Below are 6000 nucleotides of genomic sequence, written 5' to 3'. Positions count from 1 at the left end.
CTGCACGGGGTGGGGAGGAGGAACACTAAGAGGGAAAAAAAGGCACAGTTACCTCCAGCAAGGGGAGTGGCCTAGGGCAGTGGAGGCCCCGCAAGCCCACAGGCCAGGCCCCCAGACTCTGTCACTCCTGGTGCCAGCCCGGCTGAGCCTCCAAGAGCTGCTTTGGGCCTGGCCCCACAGCCCAGACCTCCAGCAGAGTTAGCATCACAGTCTCGGAGAGCCAGGGGCTCCTTGGAGGGGCTGGTAGCTGCACATCATGCAGCTGGGGAACCCAAGGCAGGTGAAGAGACCGTGACAGCACCAAGGGCCTTCCGGACCCTCCCACCCCGGCCCCCGGCAGGCCTGCCTTGGGACCCTCAGGGCTCCTCCAAGGAAGCGGCGCACACTGGGCAGGAGCAGGGAGCCACAAGACCCTCCGCAGGCCCTGGCTGCCAGGAGCTCTGTCTCCTCACATAAAATAATGCTGGTTCGCATGGCAATGGTAAGGATTAAACAAATATGAAATGTATTTGCTCGTGTGAAAATACTTGGAATGGAAATGAAAACATATGTCCACATAAAGACGTGTACGTGAAAGTTCACAGCAGCTTTATTCACATCGCCAAACACTGGACACTGTCCAAATGCGCCGTCCCCGGGTGAATGAGTGAAGGCTCCAGCAGGCCTGAGCAATGGGCACAGCTCCGTGGGGGAGAGACACACACGCAGTACACCCAGCGGTGTGGGGACTCTCAACAGCGTTGCGCTGAGTGGCGCAGCCAGAAACACGGTCGCTTTCCGGCGGTCGTGGTACCAAGTCGCTGCCGGCGCTGGACGTGTGAATGCCGGACCCGGCTCCGCGGGGAGCGCAGGGCTGGCTTCCGGTGAGCCTCTGACCACCGCATTTTCACCGACTGATCGGTACCTAACTTTGTCGTGTGCAAGTTCTTGTTTAAACACACGATATTGAATACCTGTTCTAATTCATTAACACTGAACGCACGGCCAACAGCACTGGAGTCATGTCTGAAAGCTCATCTGACACACGGAAGAGAAGGCACAGCACGGCCTTCACACCACGCTTGGGGGCCAGCTGGAACAGCAAAGAACACAAAAACCAGAAAAACGGGGTACCACGTGGACTGCCAACCAGACACTGTTGGGTGTGAGCACTGAGCCGGGAGGGTGAGCGCCGCCTCGCGGTCCCAGCGGGAAGCACATGTGTCTTGGGCACGTTGAGGTCCCACCCAGGCGCACAAGCACGTGGACCACTGCAAAAGCGCCAGGGCGTTGATGTGTGGGTCACCAGACAATTTGGCGAGTAAGCGGGTTGACAAATGTGGACTCTGAATACTGGAGAAAGACTGTGTGTGAAAATCTAGAGAAGGGAAGCTAACCCGCGGTGACGGGCAGCACCGCAGTGGTTGTGGGGGGCGCAGAGCAGAGGCTGACCATTAAAGATTTTACATATTTAGTTTTAGAGAGAGGGGAAGGAAGGGAGAAAGAGAGGGAGAGAAACAGCGACATGCAGGAGAAATGCCCATCCGTCACCTCTCAGAGGTGCCCCAACTGGGACTCTCTTTCTGTGGCCTTTCGCTCTGCGGAGCGACCCCGGAGCCACTGAGCCACACTGGCCAGGGCGGAATGTTCTCGATCCTGATTGTGGTGGGGTTATATGGGGGAATAAGTCTGTAAAACATATTGAAATATACACTTAAAATGGGTACATTTTATTGTTTGTAAGTTGTACCTCAATGAACTTGGCTTTCCAAACATGACTTAGCAGGCCCTCTGGCCCTCCTGGTGTTCCTCTTGGAATCTGGGGGCAGCCCCCTGGGGAGGGTCATCACAGGACGAGGGAAGAGACAAGAGTGCGGACTTGGGCTGCTTCTGGCAGCCATTTGCCCCCCGCCCCAATAAGACATCAGCTCCCCGAGGCATCCATCGGGACTCTCCTGGTTGTGGATAGTGGACACCCAGTTTCATCTAACCCAAGATTAGACGAAAAGAGGGGAAACATTTTTGCTCCAGGCACTGGGAAGAGCAGGGGAGCTCTGCAGCAGACAGGCTAGATCCTGGGCTCAAGGGCCAGCCACGCTCTCCTGACCCTGTTTCTCCATGTCACCTTCACTCTGGGGCCCTGGGCAGGCACGTGGCCACAAGCAGCCCCAGGCCTCCACAGAGAGGGTGCTCCTCTGTCTCAGCAAAGGCTCAGAAGCAGCGGTCCTTCGCCCTGTCTCCGAGGCCACGTGGGGGAGAATGTGCTGACGGGTAGGTCTGGGCCATGTTCCCACTCCCCTCGACTGAGGGCTGGCAAGGTTTCTCCCCAAAGGGAGCCCAGGTGCCGTTTCCGGATGTTGGGGAAGAGATGGGGACCAGGAGGAGATGGCCCGCAACCAATGCAGTTTCCCTGGAGCCTGAACTGCTTTTCCTGAGGTGCTGCAGACACGTGGGAACAGGAGCCCAGCAGGGAACGGAAGGGCAAGGGAGATTAAACTGGAGCCCTGGAACCCGATGAAAGACAGCAGGATATTCTGACTCCTGGTGTCCCAAGACAGAGAGAGAAAGATTTCCCCGGGCCCTTGTCTCCACCCAGCAGCTCCCGCTGGTTAGAAAACGCTGGCTGACAGGATGGGGGGGGCTCCCACTGCAGAGCCCCGGGGCCAGGCATCTCCTCTTCTTGCTGCCCAGATGCCCCTGACCTAAACATCTTGTCCCTGTGTTTAGAACAACACCGACTATTTTGAAAACTAAGACTTTTCCCTGGCATCCCAACTGTTCTGGCCTTAGGGAAATACTGTGCTTCTCTGCTTTGGCAGGGCGGTGGTCACGGGACCTCTGAGCACAGGTGAATATTCTCAGACTTTTGCTGTGAGAGTGCCAACCCTGTCCCTGCCCCCTCCAAGAACTTGCGGACACACTGAGTTTTGTTCTTCAGTTGAATAAACATTTACCAAGTATCTGCTTCACTGGAAACCAGGTGAAAGGAATGGTCCCTGCTCCTGTCTCCTCCTCCCTAACCTTTGTGCCTCTCACTCATTGCCTCACGTCACTGCGGTGGCTAGGGCAGGGGTGCAACGCTGAGCGGCAGCGCAGATCGCGCCCTGGCCCCCTTCCTGCTCCTCCTGTTTCAACGTTAAGTATAGCGTGCGTTCTGTGTCTTGACTAGGTTAAAGAAATTCCCTTTTATTTCTTGTTGCTAAGAAATTGTGGGGTTTTTTAAATCCATAAATTGATGTTGAAATTTATCAAATGCTCTTTCTAGGTCATATTTTACTGGGGTTTGTGATCCAACAGCTCCTATCTACACTGAGCCATAGCGCTGGGGTGGGGGGAGGGGGGCAGGAACCAAGAGGAGGGGCCGCTGAGGATCAGGGAAGCCCGGAGTGAACGGACACTCAGGCACCAGGTTCTTCAAGGACGTAAAAAGCTGACCAGTGCGTGTCCAATGAGGGGAATGGCGTTGTGCATTGGTGCCTAAACCAAGCCAGGGTGTGGGGGTGTGAACACACCCTCAGAGGATGGGGATGAGTCTGATGTGGTCCTTTCGCGTGAGACGCCCTCTCCCGGTTCACAGACACCTGCCCGCTGCAGGTCCAGGCCATACCTCGGCCCGGTAGGAGTGGTCACTTGAGCATTTGACAGTAAAGTGAGCACATGGGGCAAAAATCAAGAACAGTTGAGATAAACCCTTGGCAGTTGCTTCAGCTGCCCACGAATACATATGTGGGTTTTATGTTCAAAGCCCCGTAAGCATCACGAGAACTTGCTCACCAGACGGGCTCCAACCGCTTCCGTGCTGAGCTTTCTCCTACCACGCTCACCGGCAGATTGTTAGTTGTTGGGAAGATCACCAGAGTTTTGTCTCAAGGCAGCCACAAGCAGGCAGCCCAGGGTGCCACTGTGTTGCCTGCGCAGCAGGGACCAGACACCTTCTCCCAGCTCTGTGTCTCCTCTAAGTAAGCTGAACCAGACCCCAGGAGACAACCCCTCCCAAGTCTGTGGCCATGGTGACCAGGGACTGACACGGGTCTTCCCAGCCTGGCTTCTCCAGGGTCCCCTGGCCTAGCTGGTCCAGGCAGGATCCTCGTCCCTGTTTTTGTACATGGCCACTGCCGCCTCAGGAAAGGTGTCCTGCCTACCAGGACCCCCCGACCTGGCAAAGTGGGCTTCTGGCCTAGGCCACGGCCCTCCCAGCTTTATTGCCACCGAATTCTCAGCTCCACTCCTCCTTGGGGGCCACCATGCAGCCACGCAGGCCCCTTCTTTTTCTTCAAATGCCCCAAGCTCATTCCCACCTCAAGCCTGTTCCCTCTGCCTGAAAGGCTTTCCCTTCTCACTGTTCAGGTCTCAGCCCACATGGGGCCTCCACAGAGAGGCCCCCCAGGGCCCTTCCTAAAGCACCGCCCCATTCCGTCACCCCAGCACAAAACCCTGGGTATTTTGTTCTGAGCAGTTCTCCATCCATTACTATCTTAAGGGTTTATTTTCCCAGTTACAGTTTGTCTCCCTGCACCCATGGATGAAGAGCTTCGCTGTCTTTGTCACCTTGCAGCTACCCAGTGCCTGGTACAGTGGAATCCTTGCTCTGACCAGCCCCATGACTGCGTGATCCAGCTTTGGAGTGTCTCCCTCCCTCCCCCACTAGGATGAACCCAGGACACTGCCTGCCTCACCTACTTTGGGGCCCCAATGCTCATAGCCTTCCTGGGATGCCATCCCTGAAAACCCCCTAGACCAGCCCTGCCGCTGCCTCAGTGGGCAGCTGAGGTCCAGAGCCCCTCTGCCCACCTGCCTGCCTGTCCTGCCCCAGGGCCCAGGTCGGGGACTGGTGGCAGCCTGGGGGTGTGGAATGAGGCGGGCACCTGTTAGGTGCATCACCATCTCCTGCCCACCTCTCTGCTCGGTGCGGGCCTCCGGGTGCGTGTCCCTTGGTGGCGGTACCTCCTGCCACATTTATCCCCATTAGCTGCTGTCCACACTGGGCCAGAGGGAGATCAATTACCAGTGCTGGCCACTGAACCGTGCTAATGAGGATGTACGCTCACCTGGCTGGTGGCAGGCAGGGGTGGGAGGGGCAGGGGAGGCAGAGGGTGGAGAAGGGCGAGGAGGGTTACCTCTCTAAGGGCTTGCAGGGCAGGCCCCCTCTGAGAACCCTGAGAGGTGCCCCCTGGGCGGGGGAGGAATCCCCAAGAACCCAGGTTTGGCTCAAGCTGTGCTTGGAGGAAACAGCCCGGGCTGGGGATCAGGGCCCTGGGGAGCAAGGCTGACCCTGGAGAAGAGGAGCATCCCCAGGCCTGGACTCCCACCCCTCTGAGCCTTTGTGCAGCCCACCCCCACCGGGATGCCCTCCCTGGGTCACCCCCACGCCCCTGGATCCTACTGTCTTCACCTGCCACCTTCTAGACCACCTCACTCTCACCCAGGCAGAAAGCCACCCAGCGCCATGGCACCCTGCCCCCACAAACCTCATGCTCTATGACTCTCATCACACCAAGTGGTGCCAATCTGCATGAAAAGATGCCTGGCCTCCCTCGTAAGAGCACTGCAAAGGAAACCATAAGGAGAGGCATCTTCTTCTACCAGGTTGGCAAACACAGAAAGGTGGGCAGGGCCGTGCCTGCTCTGCCTGCTGGGAGCGGGATGGGCAGGTGCACCCCAGTAAGGACCCGACCTCTTCAAGGGGCAACGTGGTCATAGCTATGCATGGTGACAATGTGTGTGCCCTTGAACCCAGCCATGCACTTCCAAGTCTTTGTCCTCCGAAGCTAGAAGTACGGGTTATTCGCTGCCTGCAAACATGCAGCATGTCCCCAGGAGCAGCCATGAAGGTGGAACAGGCTGCATCACACAGAGAGGGTGTCCCCAGCCCTCTCACCTGGCAAGAGAGGTAAGCAGAGCACCCCGCCAGCTGTCTGAGGAGTCGATCAGTTAATATAAATCATGTGCCTAGAGGAGCGCCCTGCTCATAGTAAGTACAAGTTCTTGCTATTATTATCGGTTTGCTGTTGTTGAAAAGAA

The sequence above is a fragment of the Phyllostomus discolor genome, chromosome 13, assembly GCF_004126475.2.
Source record: "Phyllostomus discolor isolate MPI-MPIP mPhyDis1 chromosome 13, mPhyDis1.pri.v3, whole genome shotgun sequence".
Lineage (NCBI taxonomy): Eukaryota > Metazoa > Chordata > Mammalia > Chiroptera > Phyllostomidae > Phyllostomus > Phyllostomus discolor.
Note: the sequence above shows the minus strand (reverse complement) of the source record.